Consider the following 12,110-nt stretch of genomic DNA (forward strand, 5'->3'; position numbering starts at 1 on the left):
AAAACAGCTGCCAAGCATAAAATTTTATGACCCCTTAAAACAAAGCCCAAATTCTCAGAAACGACTGACCAAAAAACAGGTCTATTATTAAAATATTTTGAAATTTCTCAGCAACAATGAAGTCATATTATCATATAGGTTTGTATATTAAATATACACAGGATACCACAAAGAAATTAAAAAAATAATTTTCAATCCAGTCCTTCGTTTAGGCAACCAGCGGCACACATCGACTATTGATTACCTAGTGGTGCCACCTTGAGGACTCTGCTTCTGTTAGCAGCGATACATGGAGAACTTTCCTTCACCAACTAGTCAACAATTATTTGTTTTCACAGTGGAGACTAAAAATAGTGATATTTCATATAATGTTGTAAATTAAATGGACTAGCAGGACTAGCTAATATAGTAATACACAAAAAATACCATTAGGACGTTTGTGAGAAAATGATAATAACATTTTTTTAATGTTAAAAGTATCAGTTCCTTATGGTGAATGGGCGAAATCTCTAAGAACACTTCATTTAAAACTGAATTTAATATTATCGCAATAAAGGGAGTCTCTACATAATCATTGCAACATAAAATTGCAGATTCCTTATGAAAACAAAAGGTTGTCTTCTTTTTTTATGCTCCGCACTTCCATTTTCAGATACAGGTCGTCAAAAACTTAATTATTTAATTTTTGATTTTTAACAATCTCTTAGAAACGGCTTCATCTACAGAACTGAGTTTCTTCTCTACACACAATAGGTACCACTATTCATAGATCCTTTTTCAAAATTACAGTGGTGAAGATTTTAAAATATTTATTTACTTATTACTACTACTCTTGGTACTCATTACACCTCATGCTAATTATACAGTGAGCGGCAAAGGTACTGCATATACATACTTATTTAAAAATTAGGTTAGGACATTTAGTGTCTACTTTTCGAAAAATTGCTCAAAGACATCGATCTTTTCGGATTGTTTTTCCGAACCACTTTGTACTCCTACAAGGTGATCCATAAAAACAGTATGGTGTCAAAGCCAATGTTTTTTAATATAAATTCTTCTTTTTTGTAATGTAATTTTCTATAAGATTTGAACCATTTTTCATGTTACACACCTCTTTAGTTATCTTTCACAGAAAATGACGTAGGTATATTGTTTTAGGAAATTACTGGTGTGCATATATCTTAGTATAAGGAGGTTTACTTAAATGGTATATGGAATTGCAAAGAACAAGAAAAAAAAACATTCACCTGACTTTTTCTCCCTCTCTCCTTTTATCACTATTAATATGTGGCGCTAACTGCCTTTGTTTTGAGTTAGTTTAAATATTTCGATATTAGGTATAGCAGATATAGACAAAATATAAAAAAAAATTAAATCATAAAAAAATATTATAAATGAAGGGATTAGAAAGATCAAGGATTAAAATCACATTTTCTACTCGCGTGCGATAAAGTGCAATTTTCCTCACTGATTTGAGGGTGGAAAGCCATATTTTCCCGTATCAAGTCATCATCATATCATAGTCCTCTGATATTATTTTTTCTACTTCTACAAGGATATTGGTAAATTCCTTGACAGTTTAGAGAACGGATAAGTAGGCAAACTAGCTGAACCGATATGAAATCACACTCTAATACTAACTGTGAGATATGAAATAGACCAATCACCGGCAAATTTCAGCGTGCGATTGATTGGCATCAAAACATTGCATTTTTGCTTACGTTTTGGGACAAAGAAAAAGCCTTTCAAGTTTAAATTACTGTATAATTTATAAAAAACAATCTACTTTATTATATGAAAAAGAAAATTACACAAACTCATAATTTATAAATGAATTGTAACTCAAAACGTCAGCCTGAAAGTTAATCAGCTGTCATACAGTGAGTGACTGTCCGTGGCACCGGTCTAATTTTAGATTTTCTAAAACTAGCACTTAAGAACTCAAAATTCAAACCAATTTGAAAATGGTTCCATTAATAAAATCATATCGATTAGCAATCGGTAGAAAATTTTGTTCTGAATGCATTAAAATGAATCGAAAAAACCGTATTTGTTTCCATCGACATTCGAATGAGATTTTTCGATTGCTAGTCGGTGTATTCTTACAAATGCATCTTATCTAGTTCACCAAATCTAGTTCGCCAATATGCTGTATGCCACAATTTCGATTTTTGAATACAATTGTTTGAGATGATTAATAGTTCTGCTTTATTCCTAGATTCATGCTCATCAATAATTTGTTATTTTAACCCAAAAGTAACCAATTTTTGGGAAACGCTCGGTATAACGGAATTTAACGAGTTTGACAGTGAATGTTTGTTTTAAATTGCGTTTTTCGATAAAATGATATGTTCTAGTACAAAACATGAAATTTTAATGGTCAGTTAAGTACAACTGGTAATCGATTGACATAATACGGGAGGCGTATTTTTGTAAATTTTTTATGTCCTACGATCTGTTAGCTTTTTTAATAGGCTCAAATTATCTTGTTTCTAATCCATATTCACAGTAACGAGAAAAATCTGGATATGGTTACAAAGTAAATGTGGAGCAAAATACGTTGAAAAAAACTGAAGCCAAAAACATGTTTGAAAAAATATCCTTAAGGAAAAGATATGCATATTAATATTTCATCAGATTTTCGCAAATATATACCTAATTACGGGCATTTCCTCTTAGCTAAGTGGTGAAGTACCGGTTTGGATATTATAACAAAAACACCATTTACAACTGTGAGTTTACATTCTCTTTTTATGAATAATGCCAAATGTCAGTTGACATACTAGTACTCTTTTAGTACTAGCGATCAGTCTTAAAAATATGTATGTGTCCTAATTCGTAGAATTTGCTTTTGTCACGTGATGGTCAACTTTCGTGAATCGGACTCTAACTTATAAAGTTTTGCCAGGTTTTTATATTTGGTTGAATATTAATGGTAATTTAACTTCTCATTCGCATTTATTTTGGTGTATTGATGTGTAAATGTAATTGAATTTTTGTGTGAATTGAGCGGTGGCAAGGCAGCTGACAAGTGTAAAATACAACAAACACATCATCATCGTTAAAAACGCTATTAACAACTTTTGACTGGTTTGACTTTTGCTGATATTGACATGCGACTGCATCGATAAAAATATTAACTAGATGGGATAAAACTATCAAATATCAAGTGCCAGTTACCTGTTAAATTGTTACAGTTAAACTAAAAAATTATCTTTTAGTAAATCTTAAGGTTTACCTGCAGTTTAAGCTAAGCTTGATATTAAGCTAGGAGTAGGTAGGTATAAAACTGGCCGTTATTTGAAATTGGGGAAAACTACCCATTCTTCAAATTCAAATTTATAGTACGCTCTCTTGCAAACATTTCACGAAACTGAAAATATTTTTTGATATTCGTTGGGCTCGCTTTGACTATCAATTTTTTCTCTGTGAGTAACCCCATTTGTCAAAAACAGAACAGAACATACAAAAAAACTGTGTATACTGAACTTAATATTTGACAGAAGTCTGTTAATTTAATGCATTAAAACCAGTATGTCACAATCTTTGAATCAATGCATAGAAGTCTTTATAGCAACAGTTATAATTATAAAAAGTCAACAAAAAAAATAGACACACAATTGATAAAATATAGCTACATTTACAATTTTATCGTACAACTGAAATTATTGTATTAACGGGCTTTTTCATTAATAATACATACATGGCATATGATCCACTCTTGGCTTCTGTTACAGTTTTTAAATAAATAAAAATTTATTCCATCAATTTAATCACTCACCAAAGGATTAAAAATTACTTATCCATTTTGTAGACGTAAACATTAAAGTCCTGCTAAAAATCGAAACCAAAGTACTATTCTATTTTTAAGTTTAATTTGTTGACATTAGATCGACGTAATCTCTTATACTAGGGTACACACATGTTGGAGGTTTACTTACGTGCGTTAAAACTGTCATTAACGGTCGGTTTATGAGGAATATCATGAAATAAGCAAGGTTTTTCAAAACCATTCCGCATCGAAGCACCTTTTACATTTTTGCAATCGACATCCGTTAGTGTTAAAAATTCAAATGGTTTTTACAAATACCGGTTGTCGCTTAATTGAAATTAACCTTGATAATTGTCGCAAAAGTTAGATTGTTGTGTCACACTATCTACTTCTGGTAAATCAGCGAAGAAAAAGGTTGAGTAGGTTTTGGCGGAACTGTAATCGCTCAAATAGATTGTCAAGGGATATGGTGACGTATAGAAATCTGGCTTAATTGGTGTCAACACAACACCTGAGGTCAAAAACCCTAATTCAATTGATACTACCGTATATTAAATGTAATAATGCAAATTAAGGTCTATTAGCAGGCAACTTTCGGGTCTGTGTCCCAAACTTCACGAATGTAAGCGAGTACGTGTTGATTCGTAAATATGAGGAAACACATTTCCTTTTGGCGGACGTCAATTGAACTAACCGTTCTCAAGAAAATGTCCGTTATTTTCTTTATCAGCGCCCCCGTGACTGTCAATAACATTATCAATAAAATTCAAATTGCTGTCATCATTACATGTTCGTCAATGGAGTCAAAATCAAAATGTATGCATTAAAACGAGGTAATATGTCATTAGTATTTTTTTAAAAAGCTTAAATAGAAAATTACAATGACCCGGGCACGATCCCCCTGTGATGTAGTAACTAAGAGAGATTTCAATTATTTTATAACGTACTTGGAAGTCAGGACGCAAATTACTCATTCCATAAGTTTCGGCCTTTCTCGTAAAAGTATCTAATTAGGGCAGCTCTTACTATTGTTTTAACACTATTGAATAACACAACGCTCAAACGGCATTTTCCAGCAGAAGATAACTTTCTAAACACAAATCATTATAAAATAAACATAACCTACAATTTCAGCTCCGTCTTCCTCTACGGTTGACGTTTGATTAAAAAATGTATATTAGATGTAAAGTTGTGTTAATAAAAATGTGGTATAGTCTTTGTTACATTGTGAACCTGCCTATAATGCTGCAAGTAAGACAAGAGGGTCTTACAAAGCACGACCCCATTGCAATTATTGCCGCATGTGCAATTATTGTCTGCTTTTACAATTTGTACATGACAAGGGTCAAAATGTCATAAGGATTAATGAGTCAAAAAAAAAAGACTTCCTCAGGTTACCTGATTGCTTTTCCAAATTATGAAGACCCAAAAGCTTAAAATTCATTTTTTTTTTACAAGTCACGTGACAGTTTTTAGGTTAGGTTAGGTAACAACGTAAAGGTTTTTCCAATTTTTTGACACTTGATTTGACCTTGCGCCGAAAGCCTAAAATTGATTTTCTAAGGTCAGGTGACCTTGTGATATTTTTTGTACGAATGTCTAATAGCGTTTTCGATTGGCATGTTTAGTGCAAAACGGGTGTATTGCCATACTGTTTCAACGACATTTGATAGAGCAGGATACAAATATAGTAGTAGTAGCGAAAACGCCATATAATTACAGGTTATATTTTGACGTTTAAACGAACTGTCATAGTAACCAAATTAGCACGTGTCAAATACAGACACTTATCATTTGAAAAAAACAGTGGAGAAATTGATAATTTAAACTTACGACAGTAGTAAAATAGTAAGAACTAGGCCACGTGACTTGATAATTCAATTTTGGAGCTTGCAACATTGTAAAGGCCAGTTGACATTGTCAAAAACAGTCACGTGAACTTCAAAACGCAGTTTAAACTTTGAAAAATGGTAAATTAAATTTAGACAGTTGTATAAACTTAAATTGCAAAATACACGTTACGTGACGATGAAAATGCAATTCTGCATGTTCTTGCAACACTGTAAAGGCCAGTTGACATCTGTCAAAATTAGTCACGTGACCGTTAAAATGTAGTTTAAAATTAAAAAATATGGTAAATTACATTTAGACTATTTTAGACAGTTATAAAAGCTGAAATTGCAACAGACACATCACGTGACTTTCATCATACAATATAAAACACTTAAACCTTGACTTAAACACTATGGTGTGCTGACAACACTACAAAACAGAAAAAAAAACAGTGTTTTCTTAAAGAACTTAGCTATAAAGTACATAAGTTAGGTTGAGACATTGAATGAGGTTATAAATGCAACGTACCAGATTTTTGGTCTGTGGCTACTGATAAAGTATCTTTATCACAATTCCTTTTTATTTATTTTTTTAATTATGTGGGTAGTAATTCAAAATTATTGCTAAATAAACTTGTTTTGAATGTTTTGATTACAGAATGACGGACGATGATTTGTTATGATTTTATTTCCAAAATGGTCAAACTAACGACATTTAAAAAAATACAAGTTGACGAGTGAGAATGCACTTGTTGTTGGTGTTTCCTATAGAAACTTTTGCAAAAAATATGGTAAATACAATTTTTACCTAATCAATAAATAATACTTGAACTGATACTCTCCTGGAGTACAAAAATTGAAGCATCAACCCAAAACTTTTAAAATTCCTTTAAAACGTACTTTGACTCATTAATTTAGAACCGTTGTAGAACCGACGTAATTATGGTGCAATGAATTAGTTAACAACACTAACATGACTAGTTACTTTGCCAACCGTCACTAAATTAGACAAAGTGGAATTTGTATTGAATAACCTTTAGAAGTATCTTGATTAACTAGAAATAATATGTATGTTTCTAATGCATAGTTACTTAGTAAAAAATAAAAAAAATTGTAAAATTTTTGTTTTAGTAAGGAACTCTCAAACTCTTATAGACCTAATACTTATGTGTTTAAACATTCAAATCAAATAGGTCCTTCTTCAAAAAAAAATGAAACATCCGTTTAAACGTATTTGGCTCTTCAAACAAAAATAAACGTAGCGGAACGTGCTTGCACACAACAAAACAAAACTTCCTTAAAAGGAAAGCCCGACGGCTTGCATTATCTGTATGCACTTAACACACAAAACCGAGATAAAATGTCAGCGACCCTTTTTGTATAAAATGTACATAATTTTAAGACCTTCAAAAATTACAATTGAACATCCTTGTTTACATTAAAAGTTAAACAGAGATCAATATGAATTTGTTAATTCGTCGTGGTAACAGTCATTAGAATTTGCAGACACCACATGATCCTTGATAATTTTCAATGCTAAGTTAAGTAACTGGTATTTTTTGGTGAACTATCAACTTGACACGATTACACATATAATGGATGCTAAAAACCAACTGAGTGTGTTAAAGTTGATGAAATAGTCATGTTGAGCCATAGTGTGAAGGAAAAAAGCAATATTAAAATAAAGTTAGTCTTGTTTAGAACCCTCAAATTGTGTACTATACTTAATAAACAAATTTGTAGAAAAAACCTAATTATAATAAGCAAGAATTTACGTCATTCATTATCAACGAGTGCTTTATATTCTAAAGCAAACCAAGAGAATGACATGGCATCAATGCAAATACCTACTTAGTATGGCGCTTACTCCGTTTACCAACTTGGTAACGAGCGATATCTAATTTGCAACATAAAATATTATTTAGCGTAAACTGGATTTAAAATGTAATAAAATTTTCCACAAATAACACGAAACTATTACAAAACAAAACTTTATTTTGTAGCTACAAATTCACCTTTGAATTTCATCATGTTTGGTGTGGAAGTGATGATGTCCCTAAGCTAAGTGCAACAATAGAATCATGATAGTTTCGCAAAACATTAAGGTCGACATCTAAAAACATTTAATGGCCCCGCTTGTTTTGGTTGGCAAGGTTGTTGCGGCGCAGCTTAATAACCAGGTGTATTACCAATTTAAAATCGGTTAATGGGACTATGATCGGATAGGATAAAGTTTTCACAACGTATAAACCAAATTAGATTTATGTTCATAGGTAAAGAAAAAAAAAAACAGAAAACTGCCTTCGATGACACAACCAGCTCAAGCAGTGTACTTTCATGCTTATTACATCAGTAAAATATCTAAATATTTAATTATTATAATGATAATAATTGTTTATTTTCAATAACAATGAAACTGCTTGGAAAGCGAAGAATTAAACGATTCAGATACAATGCAGACAAGATAAAAATAATTGCGTAAGAAAAATGGAACAAAACACGAGAAAAGGCAATACACAAAAATGGCGAGTTCTGTGGAAAAATAGTGACATACTGCAGCGATAGAAACAATATTGCGAAGAATTGTAACGAGAAGCAGATACCCCACACAGTCAACAAACTAGAACCTAGGATACTGAGTAGCGAGGTGGAAGAGGCTATAACCCACCTAAAATTAAAAAAAGCCCCAGAAACCAACGGCATCTTAGCGGAGATGATAAAACTGCTAGGAGAGGATGGATTTAAGATAATACATAACATCTGTAATAAAGTATGGCAATCCCAACAATAGCCTAAGGATTGGACTAAATCTGCTTTTATTCCAATCCGCAAAAAAGCGATCCACACAATAATGTCAAAGTTATCGAACGATATCTCTAATCTCACATGCGAGAAAGATGTTAATAGCTGATCGAAGACTCCAAAGATATTTAACACCTCAAATACCTCCTGAACCAAGCCAACTCATAGAAACATCACGAGAATTCAGCTCGCCTATGTTTCTGTGCTTTAAAGACTATAAAAAGGCATTTGATTTCGTAAGGTGGGAAAGTCTATGGAAGGTACTGAGCGAAATGGGAGTCCCGAACCATTTACCTCAAAACCTGTTCGCTAAACGGGTGGCGATTGTTTGGCAAACAGGACAGCAAATATTTCGTAATTACATGGACAAGCAAAATTTGCTTTTATTTTAAGCAAATATTTGCTTCGTGTAATTGCTTTAGGGGTTTTAATAACAAACACGGAGAATGTATAGCAGAGATGAAAAGACGTATAGCAATCTCACGCCGGTCAGCAGCAACCACATAAACAGCAAAAACACATTTTTAGTGTTCTTTATATTCCTATAGGAAATAGGGATAATGGACCATCAAAAGCGCTGATAGACACCGGGGAAGGATATTGGGGAAGGATGTTGAGCATCCCGTGTCCGACCCGAGAACCAACCAGTCAATCCTGAATGAACTCAGCATCACGGATTACGCATTATTGTAGCCTGCAATATTTTGGGCATATCACACGTAGAAATGAAGATAAGGTATACCTTTACTGATATGTTGTTTAGTGTTTATTTTACCTGAATGATGAGACTTTGATATACCTATATCTCTTTCCATCATGCCATTCAGGACATTATGTTCTCTCTAATACCCTTGGTACATAAGTAGCTATTAGACGTCTTCTGGATGCCCTGCAATAATTTTGGGACGTCCTGTACAACAGTAAAAACAGTTGTATATAAACGTTTGGAAAAGTTAAGATAAAATTTTCCCTTATGCGCTCAGTCGTGAAAATGTAAAGTGTGTAAACTGTGAAATTAACATCAACAATGTGGTATTCAACATATTCGTTAGATTACGAGTATCGAACCTAAACAAGCTGAAGGGGCGTTGAACACCTTTAAAGTTTAACTTAAACCAGAAATGGATATTTGAACTATCAAGAAATTATTTTGACAAGGCGGTAGTTTATGCAGAAGATTAAATTTGTTGCTACAGTTTTGATTATCTTGCTGAAACCTTCCGAGAATGTACAACACACAATAATTGACAAAATAAAAACTACCTTGAAAATACCCTACACAATGATAGGATAAAACTTTGTGTAAACAGATATTCATAAAAAAAATTCATTAATTACACAAGTTTGCATATAACGGTCTTGCAGACATTTTCCCACAGAAGTTCCTAACCTCAAATGCCTTCCACTCTTGAAAAAAACCATTCCCTGAAGTTTTATTTCAGCACCTGATATAGTATTTCCATAGACACAATTCAAAACATTGAAACCAATTGAAATGAATGATACAATATTTGTAACCTGATCATTATAGACAAATTTCATTATTGCTATGTGTGTGAAAATTTGTCATGGACTGAAAAGAAGTTTGATCAATATATGTATTCAATAATTTACCAAAGCAAATGTGCCTACAATATTCTACTCCTGTTCTTCAGAAGAGCAATAAATCTCAACTATAAAATTATATTGGTTATTGCAGGATTATTGTCTCCGTTATTGTTAAACAAAATACAGGGCAATGTTAACTAGAGTGTTAACCCCTCGATTAAACTTTAACTAATGTGCAAGCTGAGGTGTAAGCTTTATACCCAGACTTATATGTATAACAAGGAACTATTTTACAACACTCTTTATGTATATTCCAGTATGTATTATTAATGACTTTAATAATAAAATAATTGTTTATTATACTTTATCTTTTTATTTACATTATTGAATGTCATAGGAAAGACATTGCACCTATCTTGACCTAGCAATTAAAATAAAAACAATAAAATGAAATACCATAGTGACAATAAAAGAGAGAACTGTAAGTGAAGGAACAATAAAACAAATTCCTTGGTCTGATTTGTGGTGTCTTTGTAGTTATTATCATTTATGGTAGTTGAAGGTCTTTCTTAATTTATACAATTTACAAAATTGGATGCTTGATTAGTCAACATGATACAGAAAAGTACTGTAAAGTTTGTCAGGCTGGCAATCATGTAAAATGTATTCTTTTGAGACCCCCTCAAAGAATTTGTCAACAAATATGGCTGCCTAACTAACCCTCTGGATTGACCTACCCCTCATAAAAATAGTTAAAACTACTATTCAAAACAAACTTATGCACAGTAAATTTCAGACAAACAAATAACTTATGCTTATATTTTAAATGTACTGGAAGGTAAACAGTAAATACAATTATGGTTTATTTAAAAAAAGGAGTTTTTGCTTACGGTTTGTCAATCTGCGTTTAGGTCAAGTAAATCCAATAATTTTCACACGGAAATCGGCAGAAAAATGTCCAGATCGAGGATCACGAGCACAGATCCACTCACGAAACGTTTATTATTTGTTAAGGCAAAGTTAACAACTACAAATTGATAAACATTTCTGAAAACCGACTGCAATTTTGGCGATCTGTCAACTTGCCCGAATGTTAAATGTCAAGATTGACAACAAGCGGGTTAAGAGACCTCTAGAGGCAATATGTCAAAATTGCAAACTCTACTGGGAAACAATGCAATAAAAGAAAGAAACCTCTATTTCTGTGTAGATATTTGCAACGTACAACAGACAGTTAGGGACGCCGCGTAAAGATGGCGCTCCACGGGCAAAAAAAACATTATTTTAGATATTGCTCAATTCAGTTCCAGTAGGTATTTAACTTTTTACGTTACGTTTACTTCTAAAGCAAATTAGTTTTGTTTATTGTTATAGCAAATTGAATCCAAAATATTACAATGATACAGAAGTAAAATATTATTCTTTATTCGGTTTATATACGTACTATTTACTAAAACTAAACGAGCTGCGGTGTCCGAGTGGTTAAGGAGATGGACTTGAAATCCATTGGGCTCTGCCCGCACAGGTTCGAATCCTGTCCGCAGCGGATTTTTTTTTTTTAAATTGATTTTTTCGATCGACTGTATACGGAAATACTGTTCCACCTATAATCAATTTAAAAGATGCACATACCTCGATCAATCGCTCACCATTGTCATTTCTAATCCCTGGTCCACGCTTGCCCATCATCGTTCTTGATTCGTATTGTCCTTCCCAACTTTAGCATTGAAGTCCCCCATTACTATTATGATGTCTGCCTTGTTCATCTTCGTTAGCGTTTCGCGAGTTGGTCATGAAACTAGTCCTTGCTCTCTATTTCAGCAACTTCGGTTGGTGCATAACATTGTAAGAGCGTGACATGCCTGGCTTTTCCCATAAAGCGAGCTACAATAATCCTGTCAGAGATTAGATGCCAATCCAGAAGGGACTTTTTGGTCTCCTTGCTCAAGATTACAGCAACCCCACTAGAGCTTTGTGCGTCTTGAGGTTTTCCAGAATATATTAGTAATTTACCGTCAGTTTTTGTTTTTTCTCCAGCGTTCGTAGCAGTCCAGTTCGTTTAGGAATTATTGTAAAAAAGATGGTTTTATGTCTGTTTCCCCAACATTGGCTAAGTTGAGTTTAAGAACAGCTTAGATAAGTTTAGTTTAGACTGT

General features: G+C 32.9%; 1 protein-coding gene and 1 non-coding gene across 2 annotated transcripts in view; one reads left to right on the plus strand and one right to left on the minus strand.

The window, feature by feature from the left end:
* gus (splA/ryanodine receptor domain and SOCS box containing gustavus) overlaps positions 1–11,030 on the minus strand; it is a 114,211-nt gene extending 103,181 nt beyond the window's left edge. The window contains exon 1 of the mRNA XM_081994840.1: positions 10,845–11,030. The gene's annotated coding sequence lies outside the window, so the exon portion shown is untranslated. The remainder of the gene's footprint in view (positions 1–10,844) is intronic.
* A 388-nt stretch (positions 11,031–11,418) lies between these two features.
* Positions 11,419–11,500, plus strand: TRNAS-UGA (transfer RNA serine (anticodon UGA)). Its single transcript has one exon. It is a non-coding gene; the product is annotated as a tRNA-Ser (tRNA).
* Positions 11,501–12,110: the final 610 nt, after the last annotated feature.

Source organism: Ips typographus, linkage group LG1 (assembly GCF_016097725.1).
Source record: "Ips typographus isolate SLU linkage group LG1, UJ_Ityp_2.0, whole genome shotgun sequence".
Classification (NCBI taxonomy): Eukaryota; Metazoa; Arthropoda; class Insecta; order Coleoptera; family Curculionidae; genus Ips; species Ips typographus.